Here is a 13277-nt window from a genome sequence, read left to right on the forward strand (position 1 = left end):
CGCATTTGCAGTTCCTTTTTCTCCACATCCTCACCAACACTTGTCATTTGTGGATTTATGGATGATAGCCATTCTGACAGGTATAAAGTGACATCTCCCTCTGTGGTTTTTATCTGCATTTCTCTGAAAACTAGTGACATTGAGCATCTTTCCATGCCTCTTGGCTTCCTCTTTGAAGAAATGTGTATTCAGATACTCAGCTTATTTTTTAATTGGATTATTTGGTTCTCTCTTTTTTTGGTATTGATTAGTATGAGTTATTTATGAATTTTGCATATTAATCCCTTATCAGGTATATTATCAGCAAATATATTCTTTTAGTAGGTTTCTCTTTGTTTTTATGATGGTTTCCTGTTGTGCAAAAACTTTTTAGTTTGATGCAATCTAATTATTTTCTATTTTCTTTTGTTTGTCTTGCCCAAGGAGATATGTCAGAAAAAATATTGCTAAGAGAAATACCAGAGATTTTACTGGCTATGTTTTCTTCCAGGATTTCTATGGTTTTTAGTCTTACATTTAAATCTTCAACCCATTTTGAGCTTACTCTTCTATAAGATATAAGGAGGAGGTCTAGTTTCATTTTTTTTTGCATGTATCTGTCCAATTTTCCCAACACCATTTATTGAATAGACTACCTTTATCCCATTGTATGTTCTTGACTCTTTTGCCAAATATTAATTGACCATAAAGGCACGTGTTCATTTCTAGGCTCTTTTCTGTTACATTGATCTATATGTCTATTTTTATACCAGTATCATGTCATTTTGATTCTCATGATCTTGAAGTATAGTTTGATATTGGATAGCAGGGTATCCCCAAATTTGTTCTTTTTTTTCCTCAATATTCCTGAGGCTATTCAGGTTTTTCTGTTTGTGTGTGGTTCCATATGATTTTTTTGTTTTACTTTTCTAATTCCATGTGATGTGCCATTGGTATTTTTTTAAAATTAAAAATTTTATTTATTTCTTTTTAGAGAGAAGGGAAGGAAAGGAGAAAGAAAGGGAGAGAAACATCAATGTGTGGTTGCCTCTCATGTGTCCCCCACTGGGGACCTGGCCCACAACCCAGGCATGTGCCTTGACTGGGAATCGAACTGGTGACCCCCTGGTTCACAGGCTGACACTCAGTTCCCTGAGCCACACCAGCCAGGGCACCATTGGTATTTTGATAGAGATTGCATTGTCTCTATAGATTCTGCTGGGTAGTGTGGACATTTTAATCATGTTAACTCTTCCTATCCTTAAGTATAGTACATGCTTCCATTTCTTTTGTATCTTTGATTTCTTTTATTAGTGCCATATAGTTTTCTGAGTACAAGTTTTTTTACCTCCTTGGTTAAATTAATCCTATATATTTTATGTTTTGGTGCAATTATAAATGGGATTATTTAATTATCCTTTCTCATAATTCATTATTGATATATAAAAGTGCAACCAATTTCTGAATATTAAGTAGTATTTCTTTTTTAAAAAAAGTTTATGTTTTTTAAAAGATTTTGTTTATTTTAGAGAGGGGAAGGGAGGGAGAATGAGAGGGAGAAAAACGGTAATGTATGGTTGCCTTTCACATGCCCCCTACTAGGGACCTGGCCCACAATCCAGGCATGTGTCCTATTGAACTAAGGACCCTTTGATTAGCAGGCCAGCACTCAATCCACTGAGCTACACCAGCTAGGGCTTAAGTAATATTTCTTAATGGCCTATTGAAGACCAGATACTGATTATGCCTTCAAATGTAATTTTCAATGGTTTCTTTACATTCTTTTATAAATGACTAGTAATTCTCAAAAATTTATAATATCCCCATCCTGTTCCGTAACTGTATTCAGTTAACTGTGTTTCTAAATACTCCTGATTTTCACTGATAGTTTGCTACTTCACTTAGCTGCCTATAAACAGACTGAGTTTATAATGTAATAGTCTCCATTATCTGTTGTTTTACTTTCCATGGTTTCAATTACCTATTGTCAAACAAGTTCTGAAAATATTAGATGAAAAATGTCATCAATAAACACTTCATACATTTTAAATTGTACATTTCTGAGTAGCATGATAAAATATCACACTACCATGCTCTGTTCCATCCAGCATGTAAATCATTTTTTTTTGTCCAGCATATCCACACTGTACATGCTATCTGTCTGTTATTCACTTGATAGCTGTCTCAGTTATCACATCACTTATGAGAGACAGAGACTATATTCATCTGACTATTACAATATATTGTTATGCCTGTTCTATTTTATTGTTACTGTTCTTAATCCCTGACTACACAATTTATAAATTAAACTTTGTCATAATTATATACATGTAGGAAAAGTAAAATATATAGAGAGCTTCATATTATCTGTGGTTTTAGGTATCTACTGGGGATCTTGGAACATATGCCCCATGGATAAAGGGAACTATTGTATATAGGTGAAATCAATACTCACATAAATGACATATGAATTCAATCTAGAAGTTTCTTATTCCTTAATGTACTACTTTTCTCATTTAATTATTAGCTTCTGATTGTCTACTTTTTCTCCTAGTTTACATTACCTACAACTTGTCCATATAGCTCTTAGAAAAGAAATGCACTGTTATTGTTACATACAGATTTGAGAAAGCATTTACTTAATAATCATTTTAATTGTAGATTCTTATATCTGTATGACATAACCATAAAGGGTTTCCACTACCTGTGCCCTTTATAATCTCTGACTACTTTTATGAACATGAATTCTTTTCACTTTTCTGCCTTCTTTATTTCCTAAAATTTTTATCTAATACAGCAGACTCTTATTTTATTGCATTTTCCTTTTTCCCCATTTCCAGAACAGATTTGCCTTTGCCTGAAGATCTTCAAACAATCCTTTAGGAGGCTGCACTGAATTCACCTAGCACTTCACAATTTCTCTGAAAAAGAAAAATACAATCTGTTGTGCTTTAATTATAATTCCCCTTAGGATATGCTATCCTCCCATAGTCAGGAAGTTTAACACTTCTTCCTAGCAAACCACACTCACTACATTGCTCAGTTCCTCTAACTCTTAAAGCATTTTGTAGTCTGAAATTTCATTTCTAGCCCAATTTAAGTGGATTGGGTCACCGGTTTGCTGCCGCCTGAGTTTCTCACTTTTCCAATTGATTTACTGAGTTAAAATTGGTTTTCTTCACAGTCAAGAATTGACTAAGATCCATTAGCTTGGCTGCATTTGTTACTCACATATCTAGATGTACTATACTTATTCAAATTCAAATGACTTAGAGGGATGTAAGTGTATATTAGTGAAGCCTGGATAAAAGAACAGTTTAAACAGAGTGGTTTCATTTTAACTAGTGTTAAAAGGAACATAGCTGTAAAAAATTCTTAAGAAATATATTTAAGATATTTTGTCAAATAAAAGCTATTTTGAACTGTTTTAAATGAATAGTGTAAGCATGTTTAATGTTTTGTGTTAAATAAAAATAATGCAAAGCTGTTGAAAAAGTGTACTTTTAAAAATAAAGCAGGCAGATGTTATCTCTCCATAATACATAGTATGCATTTATGTATAGATATAGACACACACACACATACACAAGACCATTAAACCTTTAAAACCTGGTTAATTTTTAAAATTCCTTTTATATTTCAGGTCTTAGAAAAAAAATTAACTCCTGTTATTTCAGCCTTCCCATGCAGGCAGTTAGTTGTTGTCTCCTTTGTGATCCCTTGCACTGTTGAATTTCTGAGTAATAACACTTATGGTATTTTATTGAAATTATCTGGTCACAGCTGGCTGTAATCTCCTTAAATGCAAAGACTACATCATGTACATTTCTGTAACCATTTCATCTCTAGGGATTCTGGCATAGTAACTAGGTTTTTAGTAGGTCTTCAGTATAAATCAAAACAAAACCTTCACATTCATTGCATGAATTATAAATCTAAATTGGTAAAGTCAGAAATGAAGAAGTAACTAGATGTCCAATCAGAGCAAAACCATGACCACTATCCCAGTCAATTTACCTGATCCTACACAGGGTGTCTATGATTGTGGAATACAATGAGAAATATATTTGGGCTTTTCCTTAATTTTTGTTATTACTTTCATGATGTATCTTTATGTGGGCATTATCTGAAAGTTTGAGGTCAATAGAATATAATAGACAAAACAAGAAGACACTTTAGGAGAAACTATAAGGTTTTGTAGAAAACATGCCTAAGTTTCCCCATATCATTGGTATTTTCTATTTCATGTCCTAATATCAGGGTACTTTTAGTGTCACATGAAAACACACTTCCTGTACTAATCTTACGAACAAGAGACTGAGTCCTAGGATTATTCAGTCCCTTCAGTAAGACAGGAAGAAATAAATGGTTTAACAACAACTTAGGTAAGATCTCTCACTTCTGTCCCCAGTCTGGGTTTTTAAACATAGGCTCAATATAAGCCAAGAACATAATGAAGTTTCAGAACATTAGGTTGTTTCAATGAACAAAGTATTCTATCTAAGAAAAGTTGAATCTCCACATGCAACTTGTAATCAAGCTGTATTGCCACCATGTTAGAAGATCATTGGCAAGCAAAGACTAATAAAAGAAGGACATTCAGGATGGTGAGGGGTCTGGAAACCCAGGACAGGAAAGAACCAAAAGAAAAAGTGTGTTTTGTATAATCTGCTTAACTATAAGATCTGACAGTTATGTGGAAGAATGATTTGATTTTCTTTTATTGATCTTCAAAGAACAAAGAGAATTAATAGGAAGAATCATAACAAGCAACATTTGGAGTGCTTGTTATGAGTCAGCCACTTCACTTATATTGTCTAATTCAATACTCATAGCAAACTTATGAGATATATAGGAAGACTATCCCTATTTTCAACATGAGTAAATGAAGATTCAGAAAAGTTCAGCCACATTCTTGAGGTCATACAGCTAAAAGGTTCTAGAGATGGGATTCTAGATCTTTCAGAAAAAGGGCAGCTGTTCCTCCCGTTACATCTTGTTGCCTCCTGCATCAATGGTACCTCTAACTTCACTGACTAAGAGACTTTACATCTTCAATATTTGGGATATTTAAAACTATGCAATAACTTTTTTGAAAGTGTTAAGCAGAAGTCAGTATCTGACAAAAGTACTTACTGTAGAGGGAAATCTTGGAATAGATGGGGATTATTATTAGAACAATGAATTTAAAGTATGCTATGGAAAACCATAACAATTCTATGAATTCCTATGGAGGCTGCCATGCTTTAAGTTGTTTGTGAGGAAATGGGGCTCTGAAATGTCCTTACCCACATTCTCTCAATCAGAACTTTTCTACTTTCATTTGAAGTCTAGAATTATTGTGTGTGTCCTACACACTAGGCGATGTTTTAAAAACTTTATATGTATTAATTCATTAATCTTTACAACAGTATAGATATCATTTCCATCACTTTAAACATGGTAAAAACCTTAATGAAACAAACATACAAACAAAAAATAACTGAGGATTGAAGAAGTAGAAAAATATACCTAACAATATTGTATAAGTTGGGTAAATAGTAGAGCTGGCAATTAAACCCTGGTTATCTGGTATGGCAGTCTGTATTCTTTAAGAAATATGTCAACTGGCTTCTCAATTTAATTAGAAACAGGAAACTTCTTTGAAAGAATTCATATAAACAGAGTGCTATAGATTATTTTTAAAGATTTTATTAATTTAATTTTTTAATTTTTTATTTTAATCTTTGTTCAAGTACAGTTTTCTGTCCTTTACTTATCCCAGCCCACCCACCCATCTCTCCCCACCTCCCTCCTATTTCCACCCCCCATAGTTTTTGTCCATGTGTCCTTTATACTTGTTCCTGTATACCCTTCCCCTTTTCCCCTGAAATTCCCTCCCCTCTTGCCACTGTGAGCCTGTTCTCTCAGTGTCTTAGGTTATATTTTGCTTGTTTGTTTGTTTTGTTGACTAGATTCCTGTTAAAGGTGAGACCATATGGCATTTGTCTTTCACCGCCTGGCTTATTTCACTTAGCATAATACTTTCCAGTTCCATCCATGCTGTCACAAAGGATAGGAGCTCCTTCTTTCTTTCTGCTGCATAGAATTCAATTGTGTAAATGTATCATAGTTTTTTTGATCCATTTATTTACTGATGGGCACCTAGGTTTCTTTCAGCACTTGGCCATTATAAACTGTGCTGCTATGAACATTGGGGTGGATAGGTTCTTTTGGATTCCTGTTTCAGACTTCTTAGGATATAATCCCAGCAGTGGAATTGCTGGGTCAAAAGGCAGATTCATCTTTAGTTTTCTGAGAAAATTCCATACTGTATTCCATAGTGGTTGTACCAGTTTGCAATCCCACCAACAGTGCACTAGAGTTCCCTTTTCTCTACAACCTCTCCAACACTTGTTGTTTAATGCTTTGTTTATGATGGCCATTCTGACTGGTGTGAAGTGGTATCTCATCGTGGTTTTAATTTGCATCTCTCTGATAGCTAGTGATATACAGCATCTTTTCATGTGTCTCTGGATCTTCTGTGTCTCTTCCTTGGAGAATTGTCTGTTCAAGTCCTTTGCCCATTTTTTTAATTGGGTTCCTTGTCTTCTTAGAATGGAGTCGTCTAAGTTCTTTATATATTTTGGAGATTAAACCCTTATGTGAGGTATCATTGGCAAATATGTTTTCCCATATGGTTGGTTCTCTTTTTTATTTTAATACTGTTTATTTTAGCCATGCAGAAGCTTTTTATTTTGATGAGATCCCATTTGTTTATTCTTTCCTTTATGTCCCTTGCTCTATCAGTAAAAATGTTGCTGCATGAAATATCTGAGATTAATCTGCCTATGTTATCCTCTAGGACTTTAATGGTGTTACATTTTATATTTAAATCTTTTATCCACCTTGAATGTATTTTTGGGTATGGTGTACGTTGGTGCTTGAGTTTCATTTTTTTTTTTTTTTGCGTGTAGCTGTTGAGTTCTCCCAGCACCATTTGTTGAAGAGGCTATTTTTACTCCATTTTATGTTGCTGCCTCCTTTGTCCAATATTAATTGACTGTAGAGACTTAGGTTGATTTCTGGGCTCTCTGTTGTGTTCCATTGGTCCATGTGCCTGTTTTTAGGCCAGTACCAGGCTGTTTTGATTACAGTGGCCTTGTAATACAGTTTAATATCAAGTATTGTGATCCCTCCTACTTTACTCTTCTTTCTCAAAATTGCAGCAGCTATTCAGTGTCTCTTGTGGTTCCATATAACTTTTTGAAGTGTTGGTTCTATGTCTGTGAAATATGCCTTTGATACTTTAATAGGTATTGCACTGATTCTGTAAATTGCTTTGGATAGTATGGACATTTTGATGATGTTAATTCTTCCGATCCATGAACACAGTATATGTTTCCATTTGTTTGTGTCTTCCTTGATTTCTTTCTTCAGTGTTGTATAGTTTTGTGAATACAGGTCTTTTACCTCTTTGGCTAAGTTTATTCCTAGGTATTTTATTTTTATTTTTGCTATATCAAATGGGATTTTTTTCTTGATTTCTGCTTCTGCTGTTTCATTGTTGGTGTACAGAAATGCCTTTGATTTCTGGATATTGACTTTGTATACCACTGTTTTGTCAAACAATTCATTTATTAGGTCGAGCAGTTTTTTGGTGGAGTCTATAGGATTTTCTATGTACACTATTATGTCAGCTGCAAAGCGCGACAGTTTTGTTTCCTCCTTTCCAATTTGGATGTCTTTTATTTCCTTTTCTTGTCTGATCACTGTGGCTAAATCTTCCAATACTATATTGAATAGACGTGATGAAAGTGGACAACCTTGGCTTGCTCCTGATCTTAGTGGAAAAGATTTTAGTTTTCGCCCATTGAGTATGATGTTGGCTTTAGGTCTCTCATATATGTCCTTTATTATGTTGAGGAATTATCCCTCTATTCCTACTTTGCAGAGTGTTTTTATAAAAAATGGGTGCTGTACCTTATCAAATGCTGTGCAGCATGTGCAGTATGATTGTCTATCTCTAAGATTTCCCCTGGTGATGACTGCCATAGACTCATGCCTCAGTGGTGTAGAGAACAGAAAGGATGTACAAAAAAAAAAAAAGTGCATCACACTGGTTCCTGTAAGGGCCAATAAGACATCTGGACACCATTAGCATCACCCCCTACAAATTTTGGAGACTTTGGGAATGTTCCTGAATAGAAGTTGTATTTTCTACCCAAGTTCTAATCCATCTGAAAAAAAAACAACCCTAAAAAAGCAAAGATATTTTTGTAATAGAAAAGTTTAAGTGTACAGATATTACTTCATGTGGTAGTCAAAATAAGCTTTCAAACTCGTTCTCCTGTTTCATTTTAAATATTCTAATAGTTGACTTGAGAGGCTATTTAGGTTTATATACATAATTATATGTATAGATGACTGCCTTCAACAAACCTAACCACACTTAGAATTTTGTGATGGCACATTATCCTGTTGCACAGTGGAATATAACATATAAAGGGAAGATAGATTTTTTTACAGCACACTCTGGCACTTTCAGTGCCTCAGTTTTGCTGGAATATAAATACCCAGGGGAAGAGCTCAGCACCCAACAAGAGATTAGGGATTCCAGTGAAGCAACAATAGCAGCTGAAAGTATATTTCCTCACTCAAGAGAACCATGTAACTGATTGACATAAAGAAAAAGCAAGAATGTGTGAAATTTGATTATCATTGCTTTTTTCTGTCCAAACTGGAGAGATTTGGAAACATAGAAGTTACCTGTGTGCAATACATAATTTATTAATTATATTAATATAGCCAATGTTTCAATGTTTATAAAGGGTCCCTGCCAGACTAATTTCTTTGTGTCTGTAGACTTATGAGAAATGTGCATTTTAATCACAGAGAACATACCATGCCTTTGAAACTGTAGATGCTAGGAAAAAATTCTAGTAACACACAAATAATTATATCTTGAAAATTGATGAAAAATATTGATAACATTAGTAACATTTGATATAATGTTTAAACCAACAAAGTATTATTTTCTCACAACCACATTGAAACAAAATATAATTCAATCCAATCTGGTTAAATTCTGTCTCACACTCATAACCTGTATATCAGCTTTCAAATTTTACACTTATCATTGGTATTTCTGTGCGTACTGACTCTTTAATCTCTTGTAATTTTACACATATAAAATAAAATAAAAAATTTCAAGAAAGAAAAATACAGACTTACCAATTTCAACAAGCAGCTGAATCAAAGACATGTAACTCTGGGGAGCATAGCATAATTATTGCCTAAGATCAGGAATTCTTGATAAATTGACTTTCTGGATGTGCAGCAGCATAAATTAAATGAACATAACCTTGAAAACTGATGATTAAAATTGTACTAAATGTTTTTCCTTGGAGCTTACACTCAGGGAAGATACCATCATCAAGAGGTAGCAAATAACCCTCTGTTATGTTCGGGGACTCAATAACTTTCTTTCAGTAGCTAAAGTACTGCAAGGATTATCTTTACTCATAAATACAAAGTTTTTTAAAAACAGAATAAAAAAGCATCATACTACTCAGCACAAAGAAAAAAGGAACTCTTGCCCTTTAGACAGCATGGATGGAACTGGAGACTATTATGCTGAGTGAAATAGGCCAGGCAGTGAGGGATAAATACCATGTTATCTCACTTATAAGAGGAATCTAATGAACAAAACAAAGTAATGAACAAAACAGGGAAACAAGATTGGAAACATGGAACAGATTTACAGTAACTAGAAGTCATGAGATAGGAGGATAATGGTGGAAAGAAGGGGAAGGGGTTAGTCAAGAAAAATGTAAGAATGACCCATGAACATGGAAAGCAATGTGGAACTGACAGTGGAAGCATAGGGTGGAATGGATAGAAGAGGACAAAGGGGGAAAACTAGGGAAAACAGTAATAGAATAACAATAAAAATGATAAAAATAAAACAAAATGATGAACTTAAGCAATACATTTATGAAATAAGTTTTATGTAACAATTTAAAAATTTACTTGACCAAATACTGTATGGGTGGAGTATACAATTTCTCACAGCAAATTTATATTCTTCAAGAAACATAATATAGTACAAAAAGCAATCTATACATTCAATGCAATCCCTAAAAATATACCAATGGCATATTTCACAGATATAGAACAAATATTTCAAAAATTTATATGGGACCTAAATGACCCTGAATAGCCTCAGCAACTTTGAGAAGGAACAACAAAATAAGAAGGATCGCTATACCTGATATTGTTGTGGAAAATCCACCCACACGCAGGGAGATAATGAAGCACAAACTTTATTACCCAGGGGCCCAGAGGGGGTGGTTAACATCCAAATCCTCTGAGCACTGATCCTCACTCTCCCAGGGTTTAAATAGTCCCGGGCTCCCTACCTACGTGGCCAAGCAAGGTTACAGAAGCTGAATGCGGAAGTTAGGTCCAGCTACCTTATATGGGAGACAAAGGGAAAACGCAGGAGGAATTTGCAGAAGCTACAGAGCACAGGAGCTTATCATGGGAGTCTGTGTATGACCTTGAGTAACTGGCTGTTGCTTTGGTTATGACTTGTCAGCTTCTACAGTCCTGTGTGAAATTTTGCAAGTGTTACAGTTACAGAGCATAAGAAACTTTTGGAGTTTTCTTTTCCTGCCACATTCCCCCCCTTTGATGCTATAAGGTGTTTCATCCCTTTTAGCATCATTAATACCTGGCTATAAGGCTGAGGTCCTTGGGAGGGTTACAACTGCTGATACTGGTGTTGGTACCACCGGAGGGCTAGCACTGTGGCGGCTGCCCTATGAGTCACTGTAGCCCTAGGTGTAGGACTAAGGTCCGGAGGATGCAGGGTCCTATATGCCTGATACCTCTGGGTCTGGTACTTCATGGTCTTGGATGTTACTCTAGTCTAGTATACCTTCCCTCCCCAAGTGCAGAGGGATTTCTGTGACTGAATGCCACCCGATGGCATGTCAGTGGAGGAGCTGAAAGCTGACCCTGGGAGATAGTAAGAGACCACTTTACCGCTGAGCATAATCCTATGCCTGGGGGTACTACATTTGCAGGCTGGGGCTGAGACAGGGGCCGCATTTGTTAAGCAAAGCATACAATAAATCCAAATACAGAGATCAAACAGAGAAAACTATTTCTAGGGTGACCTGCTTTGCAGGGATTCCATTCCTCAGGGGCCACAGTCACTAGTCCAATTGTCAATGCTCCTGCGAAGGTGTTAATTAAAGTCAGGTACCCTGCGGAACAACGGTCTATTCCTTGGTGTCTTTTTTACTGGTTGGCGTCCTCCACTGTCTTAGCGTGGGTTTTGGCACAGGCCTAGTCCTCGGGTCTTTGGGATCTGCTGCTGTCTTGGCCCAGCTGTAGTAGATCCAAGGGGTGACTCCTGCAGCAGTAAATTTTTCCAGGGCAGTCTAGTTTTCTGGTCTGCATACTCAGCAACTTTTTGCCTTTGACTATATAGCTGCTTCCATCCATGTAGTGGGTGACATCAACATCAGGTTGGGCCAGAGGCTGGTCCTGGAGGTCTGGTCGGCTGGCATGGACCTCTTTAGTTACTTTAAGACAGTCATGGTCCAGCTCTTTAAGTTCTGCCAGTAAGTAGGTGGCTGGATTGACTTGTTTCATGGTCTTAATATGCACCCTTTTGTTTCCTTGGAGGATGCCCTGGTATTGAGTCAGTCTGGGGTTCGACAGCCACTTATGCCCCTTGCAAGAGGGGTATGGCAGCAGTGACTGCTCTCAGATGAGGTGGCCAGCCGGTGGCGCCAGCAGATGTCCAACTGCTTAGACAGGTGAGCCACCGGGTGTTGCCATGTTCCAACAGGCTGAGTCAGGACCCAAGGGCTATCTTGTCTCTCTTGTGGGTGTACAGATTAAAAGGCCGGCCTGGCTTTGACAGTCTAAGGGCAGGAACATTACTGAGGCACTCCTTAATATTTTGGAAGGCTTTTTCTTAATGTCCGGACCCTTCAAAGCCTGGTAGTAGGGCCGAGTTCCACAGCCGCAGGGTGCAGGCTGGCTTTCCCTCAGGAGAACGAGCATTTTCCTCAGAAATCAGACAAGGTTCTGGAGGGCGTTGGCAACTCTGCCATTTTCTGTCCTCACCCCTGATCACACCGTGAGTACTTCTGGCAAGCCTGGTTGCTGAGCTCTGCACCTGGCGACATTGCCGGAGCCCCAAGGAAGCTTGCAGGCCACTGGGGCAGGCGAACCTGATAGAGCACCGTGAAGGGCCATGACAGAGGACTGCACAGACTGCTGTAGGGGGGCACTTCAGCAGCGTGTGCGTTCCCTCCTGGCACCGTTCTAGGGATGGGCTGCCAGGAGGAGGTTGTCCATGTACTGCAGAATCGTCAGGTCCATCCCCCCTTAGCGAGGGATCTCCTGCTAGGGCTTCTCAAACAGGGCTGGGGAGTTCTTAAACACCTGGGGCAGTTTAGTCCAGGTCAACTGAGTCTTGACCGCTGTGTGTGGAAAATGGGTTGGCTGGAAGGTGCCACAGGAATGCAGGAGAAGGTATCCTTCAGATTAAGGCAGGTAAACCACGTTGCTGTTGGGGGAAGCTGGCTCTGGAGGGTGCACGGGTTCAGGACCACTGGGTGGCAGCTGTTGGCTGCTTCGTAGACAGCCCACAGGTCCTGGACAGGCCAGTACCCACTCCTGTCTGGCTGTCATCATGGGCCTGGGCAGGTGTGGCCCCATGTTATGGAGCCAATTTTTCTCCAAGCTCCCACTCGGGGCACCTGCCTCCCTGTCACATCCTGGGCAGGGGAGTCTTTTTTATCTCCCTGGCCCAGAGCATGGCCACAGCCATTTAGCATATCCAAGTGACCAGCTGAAGGCTATAGGCATATTAAATGACCATGCCATGGGTCAACTGCAAAACTGGTGCTGTGCAAAACAGTCCCGCATATTTTGCTCTGTGTGTCCCTTCTCCAACTTATACCTGTGGGAAAGGGGTGAAGACATCCCAAAATTTCCTGGGCACCTTGAATTCTAGACTCTGTCCCAAATGCCCATTTGGGGTCCCCCCCCCCTTGGCTGCAACTTGTAACAATTTTTCATTTTAGATATATACCCACTTTAAATTCTTTTAAAGGACAATGGACGAAGGTCTCATCTTCTTGTAACTGCTTCCAGCTAGAAATGGACATTGTTTTACCTACTCATAGGTCTGGGGTGCCACGGAGGGAGTCCTGCCTGTAAAGGGAAGGACCTTACAGAATCCTGGTCAGTTGGCTATTACCAGGAAGTTGCAGGCTTGGCGTCCAAAGGCTGGC

This window comes from Phyllostomus discolor, chromosome X, assembly GCF_004126475.2.
Source record: "Phyllostomus discolor isolate MPI-MPIP mPhyDis1 chromosome X, mPhyDis1.pri.v3, whole genome shotgun sequence".
Classification (NCBI taxonomy): Eukaryota; Metazoa; Chordata; class Mammalia; order Chiroptera; family Phyllostomidae; genus Phyllostomus; species Phyllostomus discolor.